This window comes from Vigna unguiculata, chromosome 9 (genome assembly GCF_037176805.1).
Source record: "Vigna unguiculata cultivar grain cowpea cultivar isolate G323 ecotype 2 chromosome 9, ASM3717680v1, whole genome shotgun sequence".
In the NCBI taxonomy this organism is placed as follows: domain Eukaryota; kingdom Viridiplantae; phylum Streptophyta; class Magnoliopsida; order Fabales; family Fabaceae; genus Vigna; species Vigna unguiculata.
The window spans coordinates 27,836,254-27,849,739 of record NC_140800.1 but is presented as its reverse complement, the minus strand read 5'-3'; the positions used below and the strand labels follow the sequence as shown (position 1 = coordinate 27,849,739).

General features: G+C 36.8%; 1 pseudogene; it reads right to left on the bottom strand.

Moving 5' to 3' along the window:
• Nucleotides 1–241: 241 nt before the first annotated feature.
• On the bottom strand, nt 242–3,244 carry LOC146883845 (disease resistance protein RGA2-like; annotated as a pseudogene).
• Between the last annotated feature and the right edge of the window lie 10,242 nt (nt 3,245–13,486).

The following is a 13,486-nucleotide window of genomic DNA, read 5'->3' as shown; positions in this document are numbered from 1 at the left end:
ACACGTGGACACTTTTTTTGAAATTAAAAAATTGAAAAAAAATTAAAATAAATTAAAAAAAAATTAAAAAAAAATTAAAAAAAAATTAAAAAAAATCAAAAAAACCAAGAGCTGACATGTGGCATGCACTGTTCAAAAAAACGTTAACTATTTAAACACCGTTAGTGAAAAGAACCAAATTGACTACAATTTGACGAAAATGAGGACATAATTGAATATAAAACGAAAATAAGGACCAAATTGAATAAAATCAACAAAAATAGGGACCAAATATATATTTAAGTCTTATAAAAACTACCACTACTCTAAAGTCATTTTCTAAATTTTTATAAAATTAAGATGAATATACCTAATCAAGCCATCAAGCAAGAACATGAAACAAAATCTCTATGGAGATATATTTCAAAGTTAAGGAAATCTCCTGGTAGTGGAAGCAATATGATTAAATGCAATTTCTGTTATATACCTCTATATTTTTTCAATTTAGCCCTATCATATTCATGTCGGTGTAGTTTCCATGCCTGTAACTGTAATTCATAGTGGCGCATCCGTGTTTGTATCTGTGTTTCATAGCTGCTAAGCAATAATTTAGGACATTCAATGATTTCTAGTGTGGCAAGGTGTGGGAACATGGTTTCTCCGCCCTCCCTTGATAACCTTGTCAGGTTTGGCAGAGACCGTAGTAACAGAATTTTTAAAGACATGAAAACTACCCCACCATCATCAGACTCCTCGCATAGGTATTTTACATTACTAATGTTACACAACCTAATAGTCTTTAGAGAAGGCAGTTTTCCCAGCTGTGGAAGTTTCAAACAGTTTCTACAGTCCGTCAACCCTATAAAATTTAAAAGCTGGAAGAACTGGACATCCATTGTGGGAAATAAGCACCTTTATATCCTATCACCATCATACTCTCGAGTTGTTTGGGATCAGGTTGAAGCACTTCAAGAATCTCCTCAACATTTTCTTGTACTTCCAAGTCTTTGTCGTATGACTTGATAACCTGTCCTGTGAGAACCAGTCCCAAGATAACCTGTGCCATGATAACCGCAAAGTATTTAATTGCTTACTAGACATATTAGCTTCTTCGGCATCCCTTACACTTTTCACTTTACCCATATACTTGATTTCAAGGTCTCCTTTCAGCTTCAGTGGTCCCAATTCTGCCAAAAGCGATCCTCTTTTCTTGCCAACAATGTACATGCTTAAAATCCTTAAGGATGTCAAGTTCCCAACATGAGGAGGCAAGCTTCTCAAGAACCGACAACCTTTCAAAGATATTTGTTGTAGACCTTTTAAGCGTACCAAATTGTCAGGCAACTTTAGGAGATGTTTACAATAGTCTAATTTCAATATCTGCAAATTCCATAATTTGCATACTGATTTTGGAAGAGTTTTGAAGGTTCCCCCAGAAAGATTTAGATACCTTAGGTGTTTTAAATGACCAATTGAAGATGGCAATGATTCCCACAGTTGGTCTTGATGAACCGACAAACAATCACATTTCAATACATCTTCACAATATTGGCCGATATAACAGGGATGTCTTATGTAGGTCCTCAAAGAATTGACTTGATGTAACTGGATTGAATCGTTTCCATAAATTGAGAGATGGTGGATTCTTTCAGACAAAGTAGTTACATGATTGTGTTTTGAAACGCAGCAAACATCTGTTGCAACAAATTGTGCAAGATCATGTATCTTGAAACTTTTAACTTTCCCACACTCACCTGTCTTGATACCCTGAAAAAATATCTCCAATACAATTCATTCCACACACTTTCACCGACATCTTCAACATATAATATTTCACTGGATGAAATAAACCCATTAGCAAACCATAGATCAATCAGATATTGCTTTTCTATTATTTCATCTTTAGGAAATATTGCACGTAAAGAAAAACACGGCCTGAGTTTTATAGGCAAGTTCAAGTAACTTAATTTCAATGCTGGCATTATAGAGTCTTCATCTTGGGGTAAACTCCACAGGTTGTTCTCCATAACGTTGAGCCACTCTTTTTCCTCTCTTTTAAAGCGTAAAAGACCTCCCAAGTGCTTTTGCTGCAAGAGGCACTCCCCTGCATTTCTTTACTATCTCCTTCCCTATAAACACTAGCTCTTCAGGTTCAACCTCATTTGCTCCAAAGGCTCGACTTCTAAACAATTCCCAGCAATAACTATCTGATAACTCTGACAGTTCATACGGAGGTATTGTTCCCATCATTACAGCAACCTTTGTAAGACGAGTGGTGATCAGAATGGAAGCACCCATTGTCCCATAAGCTAAAACAGATTTCAATTTCTACCAATTCTCTTGCTTATCATCCCACACATCATCCAAAACAAGTAAATATCTTTTACTTCGAAGAAGATCTTGAAGTATTCTTTGAAGTGGTTCTAAATCCAAATCCTCACAGCTACGTTGGGTAACTGCTTCAATGATAGCCCTTGTCATCCTCTTAAAACTGAAATCTTCAGAAACACAAAGTGGTTGACCAATCTTTCATGATTGAAAATGAGTTGAGCAAGAGTTGTTTTCCCTAGCCCCCTAGACCCAAGATCGGATACACAGATAAATCATTAGAACGAGAAGCAACACCAACCAAAAAGTTTATAATTTGATCCTCATCTTTTACTCTTCCATAAACCTGCGGTTCAGTGATAAACGAGGTGGTTTGGCGCCGCTCACTGACTCAATTTATTCTCTCAGAAACCATCTCAGTCAAATGAAACTTAGCCCTTTCTTCAGCAATTTCTTCTAACCTCTTACTTATCCTTTTCATTTTCTTGGCAATTTTGTAACGAGAAGAAACATGTTTGGGATGAAAAGAGGATGATGAACCAAAGATTTGTACCTTATTTGATACAATCCTTAGTCTTTGGAACTCCATCCCCAGAACTTCATAGCCACACTCATCCATGATGTCATCCAAAGCGAGAGCTGCATCTTTCAAGTCTTGAAGCCAAATCCGTATAGCTCGGTCTAAGAATTGTTTGTGCTCAGCATCTTCAAGAGTTGCCTTGATGGTAGTCAGTAAACTGGCAAGTCTTTCCAAGTCATCATGTAAACCCAGAAAAAGTGCCAACGCCTTTCCAACAAGAGAACTCAATTTTCCAAGAACAAATTCAACAACAGCTTCGGCCATTTCCAAAGTCTGAACACAAAAACTGAAAATGGAAAAGATTCTATGCTTAAGAAATTGTAATGAAATGATAGGATTAACATGGAAAGAGCCGTCCTGAATTGATTCAGGAAATCAACACAACGAGAACTCCAAGAAAATATATATTTTATGGCTAATGAAGACCGTTTCTACTCTCCATTTAGATAAAGTTATTTCAACTAATTTTTGATGATTAAACTTTTTAAATTTACCTCTATCAAAATATATTTTACTTTTCTTAAATTATACGCATAAAATATTAATTTTAGCGTCCAACCTTGATGTACGTCGACTGTCCAATGTTCACATTTTTAGTGTCAATCAAGCATGTAATGTCCCAAATAAATAGATAAAGCTCATTTAATAAAAACGCTACATACATAATATCTAGAGGATACGAAGATTTGGATTATGAAGTACTCCGTACCCCAACATATCCATAAAACATAAAAGAGGCCCCGCACGGTCTAAAACAAAATACACTAGTGAACTAATAGTACTAAGTCTTGTACAGATAAGAAAGAAAAAAAACATAGCAAATAGATTCTTCAACGATGGGCCCCATAGTGGGCCCAATAGCCATCCAGTCCATCAAGTTGTATGATTCTTATCATCATTACCACTGCCAGATGTTTTCCTATCTGCTCCCATCAATAGAATTGATGATCATCGCAATAAGAGAAGAGCCACATACAAGACAACCAAACAAGCAAACAGGGTAAGCTAGTGTAAAGAAATCTTATATCACAACAGTCGACATGCAATCTCAGGTCAAACATGAATAATAGACATTCACACGTGGATTACCAAAATCATTTAAGACCCCCAAGACTTGACTATCCGGATACGCATAATGAGGCACCACCATGTGACAGTGGAATTATGTCCTAGCAATGAGGCGTCACCACGAGGCCTTCGCGGAATTATACCCTTACAAGAGGCACCACCACGTGGCCTTCGTGGAATTACGTCCTGGCCTTGAGGCACCACCACGATACTCGCGTGGAATTACGTCCTTATGTTGAGGCACCACCATGAACTCCCAATAGGAAGGTCCACGGGATTACGTCCAACAGATGAGGCACCACCAAGAGCTCTCACTACAAGAGTCATGGAATTACGCCCTACCCACACTTTATACATGTTCCACCCACCAATCAGGAAGTTCCCATAACACTAATATCATGTATAAGCAACAAATCATACAACTCATACTTTCCAATTCATACCCAATAAGGTAATATACCATTTTCATCTTAAACTAATATATTAATCATGGCATCATCCCGCAACCCTTCTACTAAAGCAGTTATATCAGACAAGCAAGCCACACCTCAATGAACCATTCAACAATAGCATCAAAACCTGCTCGCAGCCTCGCTCAAGCTAACAGGTCTCACTCAGGCGAGAGAGACCATCTCGCTCAAGCGAGAGAGACCCTCTCGCTTAGGGGAAACCCTTCTCGCCTAGGCGAGGGTGCGACAAGGGGACAATGGGTTCTGTGATGTCTCGCTCAAGCGAGACCCTTCTCGCCTAAGCGAGATTGTACCTCGCTCAAAAATGAAGCCAAGTCGCCTGAGCGACTAGTCGTGCAGAAGAGCTTGGGCGAGCCCCCTGTTAGTCTCGCCTAGGTGAGGCATGCTCACTTGGGCGAGAAAACCAGTGCCCGCCACTGTTCATTCACACAACAAACAAACATTTGACCCCAAACAATGTTTAAACAGATTCCCAAATGATTAACAACAACAACCAAGTCATAAAATCATGGAATGGAGGCAAAGCAAGCAGTCATTCAAAAATAAACAGGCAACCCTAGCTTCCCTTACCTGGAAATATCTAGAGGGAGGGTTCGACTCCAATAGCGGGGACGCGACAGTTCCCGGGACAGACGCACAAGCTGGAACAGAAAAGCGGAGCGAGGGATTGGGAAAGAGGGAGTTGTAGAATACTTACACGAATCAAGGAGACGAAGCTGGGCTCACTGGATCGGGATTGGGGTTAAACCCTAGCAGAGCTCTTGGAGAGAGTAGAGAGCTTGACGATTGTGTTTCCTGCATAGTGAAGGGAAAGAGGTGAGACTAGGGCAGATTATAAATTATAAGGAATATATTCGAAGAGGCAAAAGTTAAGAAAGTAATATAGCTTTTTCTTGTTATATACAAAATTAAAAATCTCACTAAAAGGTTATTATATTTTATGTAAAAATTATTTCTTTCAAAGTGTAAGATTTTAATGAATAGAAGCAAAGAAGAAAATATAATTATGGGAAATATTAGTTACATAAAAGATAAAGTTAACTCATGACAAATGTGTGAACATTCAAATTTAGGTTATTGATGGAAAGAATTATGGGCAAAATATGGAACTATTTTAGGAAAAACATATTTATATATTTTGATTATAAGGAATTAAAGTATTAGTGAAATATGTTTTTTTTATTTTTTATAAATAACTGCTTTAAATGTGTAAATATTTATATGTGAAATGGGTTGGGACATGGTTCTTGTAATAAGTTTCATATGTTTTACCCTTTTATTTTATTTCTCTTTCTATACTTTTCTTCAATTTTCTAGAAAGTTTTTATTTGTTTTCATTATCTAATCACGCATTTGTGTAGACAATGAAAAGTAACAACCGGACGAGATTGAATTTTATTGAGTAATTTTTTTTATTCTCTCAAATCTTTGAATTTCTTTCTTTTGGAATTTAGCATGCTTAGTTTTGGAGATGCAGGAGAGATCTAAGCAGGATAAACATATTTGGGTTAGTTTAGACATGTAGTAATGTTCTATTGGTGAATGAAACTCTTTAGGAAATTAAGGTTTTTCTATGCCTTTGGAGTGAATTATTGAAAAACACATGAATTAAGGTAAAAGAGGTTATTATTATAAAGAAATTTTGATATCGAGTATAAAGTTATTATTAGTATAACTCCTGAGATTTTGTTATAGTATGTTTAGATGGAATTGGTAGATGTTTAGTTTTCAGTTAATATTTGTATTAGAATTTGCAGTTGGTGTATTGCGATGTTTGGTTTGAATTGCGGTCCATTGTGTTCTTATTAGTTGTCATCTTGAAAATTGGTTTAATTGGTCAATTTATATGGTATTGTTAGGATTACAAATGAGGGGGTTTCACTAGAGAGATACAACACACCAATGAGACCTGAGTCCAACCACATAAGACATTGACACCACTCTCAACCCAAAACCTTAAGGCAATGGGTTTATGGGTCTTTATTCTTATATAATGCTCCACTTTCTCATTTCTAGCCAATGTGGGACTTAGAATCACACTTGGATTCCTAACAATCTCCCCCTCAAGGGTGAGTCCCTTCAACCACATTGGTACACTCCTGATACAAAGACCATAGTGCACTGGTCTGAGCCGATTTCAACCATCGGCTCTGATACCACTTGTTAGGATACCACTTCTCTATTTTGAAAGCTTTGTTGCTTTGTTATTTGGTTAGGTGTTAGCACTAATTTGTGCTATTGATTGGGACTCTTTTGTACTCTTGTTGATCATAGTGGAGCTATTTCTTTGATCTGGACGACTCGTGGTTTTTACCCTTAATTTGGGGGGTTTTCTACGTTAAAAATCTTGGTGCCTTTATTTGTGCCTTTGGTGATTTATTATTGCTGCTCTTTGATTATTGCTCCTCATAGATTCTTGCAAGTTAGGGGAAATTATATCCGCTGCATTCTCTGGTATATTATTTGTGTTATTATTTTCCCCATCAGAGTGTTATCAAAGCTCTTAGTTAGGCTATATTTACTTGCTTGAATGATGGAGGCAAATGCAAAGATGGTTGCTTTGAATGGTACAAATTATCATTTGTGGAAGGGCAAGATGAAAGATTTATTATTTTTCAAGAAATTGCATCTTCCGGTCTTTACTACACAGAAGCCAGATTCTATGTCTGAAGAAGAATGGGACTTTGAGCACCAACAGGTATGTGGTTTTATTCGAAAATATGTTGAAGATAATGTTTATAATCATATTGCTAATGAGACACATGCCAGAGCTTTGTGGGAGAAGATTGAGTCTTTGTATGCTTCTAAGTCGGGCAATAATAAATTATATTTGTTAAATTGCTTGATGAATTTGAGGTACAGGGAGAATGCTTCTATTTTTGATCACTTAAATGAGTTTCAAAGGCTCCTAGATCAATTATCAGGAATGGGCATAAAGTTTGATGATGAAGTTATGGGATTATGGTTGCTTAATACTTTACTAGAGTCTTGGGAGGTATTTCGGCTTTCAATTACGAACTCTGCCTCGAATGGTGTTGTTTCTTTTCAGATGGCAAAGAGTGGTGCTCTTAATGAAGAGATGAGGAGGAAGGCACATGGTTCTTCATCTCAGTCTGAGATGCTTGTTACAAAAGCTAGGGGGAGAAGTCAGAAGAAGGAACATAAAAGTGGTATAGAGAAGAGTAGGAGCAAGTCCAAGTTAAGATACAAGAATTTAGAGTGTCATTTTTGTCATAAAACTGGGCACATTCAGAAATATTGTTTTAAATGGAAAAAGGAGAACAAAGACAAGAAAGGCAAGCAGAGAGAGAATGACCATGATAATGATGATCATGTCACTACTGCTACAGATGGTGATCTTGTTCTTCTTCGTGACTTTAAGTCCGTTAATCTTATATCTGATGAGAGCATGTGGATTATTGATAGTGGTGCTACACTGCATGTTACACCTAGGAAGGAGTTCTTCACATCTTACACTTTTGGTGATTTTGGAGTGTTGAAGATGGGTAATGATGGTGAGTCTAAAGTGATTGGTGTTGGTGATGTTTGTATGCAAACCAACATGGGAGTGCAGTTGTTGCTTAAAGGAGTCAAACATGCTTCGAATGTCCGTTTTAATTTAATCTCTGTGTAGTTGCTTGATGATTATGGTTATGACAATCACTTTGGTTCTAGTAAATGGAAGCTCACTAAAGATAACTTGGTTATGGCCAGAGGGGAGAAACAATCTTAATTGTATTGGACTAAAGCTTTGGTTGCTAAAGACAGTGTGAATGCTATGTATATGGAGGCATCTTTGTGGCACCAGAGGCTTGGTCATATAAGTGAGAAAGGGCTTAACTGCTTAGCTAAAAAGGATGTGCTTATGGGATTGAGGAATGCAGAATTGGAGAAATGTTCTCATTGCATGGCTGGTAAACAAACTAGAGTATCTTTTAAGAAGCATCCTCCCTCAAGGAAGTCAGAATTGCTTGAATTGGTGCATTCTGACGTTTGTGGCCCATTAAAGGTAAAGTCATTTAGTGGTGCACTTTACTTTGTTATTTTTATTGATGATTGTTCCAGGAAGCAATGGGTCTATGCTCTTCAGCGGAAAGATCAAGTACTTGAAAAGTTTAAGCAATTTCATGCTATGGTTGAGAGACAATCAGGCAAGAAGCTGAAATGCATCCGTAGTGATAATGATGGTGAGTACCGTGGACCTTTTGATGTTTATTGCAGGCAGCATGGTATTAGAAACGAGAAGACTCCTCCTAAAACTCCTCAGTTGAATGGTCTAGCGGAGAGGATGAATAGGACCTTGGTTGAAAGGGTTACATGTATGCTTTCGGAAGCAAAGTTGCCTAAGCACTTTTGGGGAGAGGCATTGCTTGCAGCTGTGCATGTTATTAATCTCAGTCCTGTAGTTTCTTTGAATATTGAGGTGCCAGACAAAATTTGGTTTGGTAAGAATGTTAGCTATGATCATTTGCGTGTCTTTGGTTGCAGGGCATTTATTCATGTTCCTAAGGATGAAAGATCCATGTTAGATAAAAAGACAAGGCAATGCATCTTTATTGGCTATGGTGATGATGAATTTGGCTACAAGTTTTATGGTCATGTTGAGAAGAAGCTTGTTAGAAGCCGTGATGTACAATTCATGGAAGACCAGACCATTGAAGACATTTATAAGGTGGAGAAGACCACACCCGAGAAAGATAGTAATCTCACCGATGGTAATTCGATGAGGTTGTCCGCTCACAATTTGGAGAATGTTGAAACGGAAGCTCAAGACAATGAGCAACATGGTGATGTTGATGATCAACAAGTTGGAAGTGGAGTAGACGTTCCAATTGATGATGCTTAAGAGGAACATGATGATGATGATCTTTGTGATATACCTGAATCACCTCAAGTCCAACTCAGGAGGTCTAATAAACAGAAACAACCTTCTACAGGATATTATTGTGATGAGTACATAACCTTGACTGACGGTGGACAACCTGAGTGTTTTGAAGAGGCATTGGATGGTGAAGAGAAGAAACAATGGCTGGATGCAATGCAAGATGAGATGAAATCTTTGCATGGCAATCACACTTACGACTTGGTGAAATTGCCTAAGGGCAAAAGGGCATTGGAAACTAGGTGGATTTTCAGGGTGAAACAAGATTCAAATTATACGCTTTCAAGGTACAAGGCTAGATTAGTGGTGAAAGTTTTCAGACAGAAAAAAGGTGTTGATTTCAATGAGATTTTCTCACCTATGGTGAAAATGTCATCCATCAAAACTGTGCTAAGTTTAGCTGCTACTCTTGATTTGAAGGTTGAGCAGATGGATGTGAAGACAACTTTCCTTCATGGTAATTTGGAGGAAGAGATATACATGAAGCAACCTGATGATTTTCTTGATAAAGGTAAGGAAGATTATGTGTGTAGGCTAAGGAAGAGTCTATACGTTTGAAGTAGGCTCCAAGGCAGTGGTATAAGAAGTTTGAGTCCTTTATGTGTGAGCAAGGTTACAAGAAGACTACTTCTGATCATTGTGTCTTTGTTAAACGTTTTTTTAATGATGACTTTATTATCTTGCTATTATATGTTGATGACATGCTTATTGTTGGGAAAAATATTTCCAGAATTGACTTGTTAAAGAAGACACTTGGCGAGTCTTTTGCCATGAAAGACTTGGGAGCTGCTAAAAGGATTCTTGGCATACATATCTCACGTGATAGGAGAGAAAAGAAGATTTATCTATCACAAGAGCAATACATTAGGAAGGTGTTGCAGAGATTCCAGATGGAAAATGCTAAAGCTGTGAGTACTCCTCTTGCTACTCATTTTAAACTGAGTGTTAAATTGAGTCCTTCAAATGAAGTTGAGAAGACCAATATGAGTAGAGTTCCTTATGCATTTGCGGTGGGTAGTTTGATGTATGCGATGGTGTGTACAAGACCAGATATTGCACATGTTGTTGGTACAATTAGTCAATTTTTGTCAAACACAAGTAGAGAGCATTGGAATGCTGTGAAATGGATTTTGAGGTATCTTCATGGTACAATTGATATGAAGCTTTGTTTTGGAGGTGATAAACCTACTTTGATGGGTTACTCAGACTCAAATATGGCTGGGGACATTGATTCTAGAAAGTCCACTTCGGGCTATTTGATAAAGTTTGCAGGGGGGGCTGTGGCTTGGCAATCAAGACTACAGAGGTGTGTAGCGTTGTCTACTACAGAGGCAGAGTTTATTGCTATTACTGAAGCATAAAAGGAGTTGCTATGGTTGAAGAAATTCTTGCAGGAACTTGGTTTTAGGCAAGATAACTATTCATTGTTCATTGATAGCCAAAGTGTTATCCATCTTGGTAAGAATCCAACTTTTCATTATATATCCAAACATATTGATGTGAGGTATCATTGGATACGTGATGCTTTTGATGCTAAGTTGTTGGAGTTGGGAAAGGTTCATACAGATGGTAATGGTGCTGATATGATGACTAAAGCATTACCAAGAGGGAAGTTTGAAGTTTGTTGTGAGATCGCCGGTTTGACGGTTATCTCCACATAGTTGTGAGGGCGAGATTTGTTGGGTATTTGGCTCCCTTCCCATGTGGAGAAAAGGCCCAAAACTTGAAAAGCCCATGTCTCACTTAACCTAGTGGAGAGGGGGCTATAAAATAAAGAGAGAGGCAGAACAATAGAGTCAGAACACACTGAAAGCCCTAACACAGAGGGAGAGGTAGAGGAAAAATTCTGTTCACGTTTTTCACAGAGCTGTCACCGTAAATTTGGCACTGCGGATTCGTTCACCGTTGGATCGGGCTGAAATTTTTACAGCAAGTTTGGAACTCATTGCTCGTCATTCTGACCGGTCGGATTTTTGATACGAGGTCTGAGTTGGGAGATATTAATTTCACACTGCAGCAGTGATATTATAGGTTTTCCTCTTGTTCTTCTCTATTTTGAAAGCTTTGTTGCTTTGTTATTTAGTTGGGTGTTGGCACTAATTTGTGCTATTGATTGAGAATCTTTTGTACTCTTGTTCATCATAGTGGAGCTATTTCTTTGGTCTGGACGACTCGTGGTTTTTACCCTTGATTTGAGGGGTTTTCCACGTTAAAAATCTTAGTGCCTTTATTTGTGTCTTTGGTGATTTATTATTGTTGCTCTTTGATTATTGCTCCTCATAGATTCTTGTAAGTTAGGAAAAATTATATCTGCTGCAGGTATATTGTTTGTGTTATTGTTTTCCCCATCAGGTATGAGCTAGTGTTAACATATGGTGAATTCAATGAGTAAAAATTGTGTTGAATATACAAAAGTTATGTTTTAGAAAGTAGGTGTGTTATATCTATTTGAGATTAGTTTTTGGTTATCATGAGTGTTTAATAACTATACTTTGTTTGAGTAAGTATACACATGAGTTGGACCAAGAAAAAAAAAATCACATTTGATGTTTACAACTATCTAAGAGAGTTAGAATTGATAGCTTTGGATTGTCGACAAGTTCTAGTGAATTTCGCAGAATTCTTAATTATGCATAGTTCGTTGAGTGAATCTATGTCATAGAGTAAATGATGTAATAAAAACCTAATTGCTTAGAGAATTAAAATTCACTCAATAAATTATGATTCAATTACCATATTTACTGTTTCGCTAAAGTAAAGCAATGATAATTAAAAACTTAATTGTCTAGCTAGCGAATAAAAATTTACTCAGGAAATAACGATTCATATAGCAAATTGTGTGTTTAGAAGTTTACGAGGTGCATATGATTTTGGATGTTTATGAATTTGATAATATGCGTTGAAAGTAGATTCTTAAGTTTGCATGAGTTATGTAAGTATATATTGAATTTATGTATATGTCGTGTTAGAATTATATTATTTGAAGTTACATAGCTAGGATGGTGTGTTGAGTCCATATGCAATTTGTAATATTAATAGTAGGAACTCATTATAGGTAGGCGATAATCATGGTTCATTATTACATTAACACATCAAATTGTAAGAAATTGAGGGGATTTCTGGCATCATTAGAACACATTTTGGATATACAAGAATTTGTGAAATGAACTAACCATGACTTGTGGAGTTTGAAATCCATATCTAGATAAAAACAAAAAAGCATAAAGTGAGTGTATTCTCAATTTTTCCTTCCGCTATCTGTCATTTGTTGTTTTTTCACGAAAAAAACAAGGTTTTCTAACCACATACAACCTATGACAACTCACCAAATTAATAATTTTCACCAATATCACAAGCAATGAGATTCAAACACTGCGATGAGCTCAAAGACTTTGGTCTGCGGTCTTTCCTATGAGGATACTTTTCTGGAAAATAGTTAAGTTCAGATTATTAACTCATCCTTGAACTACCTTCTGTGCATCAAAATTCGAAAAATCTTTATTGAATGTGATCTAGACTTTTTTCTAGACCCACGTAGTTTGCTTAGCTTTTTTTTGTTTTTGATTTTTTAGTTCAGTACCAGAAAAAGAGTAATGAGAACCTGGAACTCGCAATCTCCACATATCTCCTTAGATTTAAATTACTCAAAAACTCAGAAAAATTTCCTGTAAAGTTACATATTTGCTAAGAATAATGATGGTAGATGGATATCTTTCTACTATCTAAAAAATTCATTAACTTTTAAGTTGTTTTTGTATTTTGTTTAATTATACTAGTCTTTGTTTCTCTCACCGAGTATTTGTTATTCATTTCAAATGTCATGGTCACCATCTGTGATAATTGGAGCCATTAGGAAAGGGTGAGTGAAAATGAGGGATTATGTAGTTGTGGCTGAAAGTATCAGCAGAGGTAGTGGGGGCTGTCATAGTCCCATTACCAAGAAGGAAAAGGGGTTTCAACTAACATTATAGGAAAGTTATCAAAATAATTTTGAATTTCGTTGAAATAAGACTTATTTAGATTTTGATTTCAAAGACACTGAACATATTAAATTCAACCACAAGTAGACAAAATGACAGAGAGACCAAGTCAAGTATATAAGCAGAAGACCGAATACCCTGCAGCAGGAAAAGAATACAATGCTAGCTTTATTATATTTTAAAATTCATTGTAACTGAT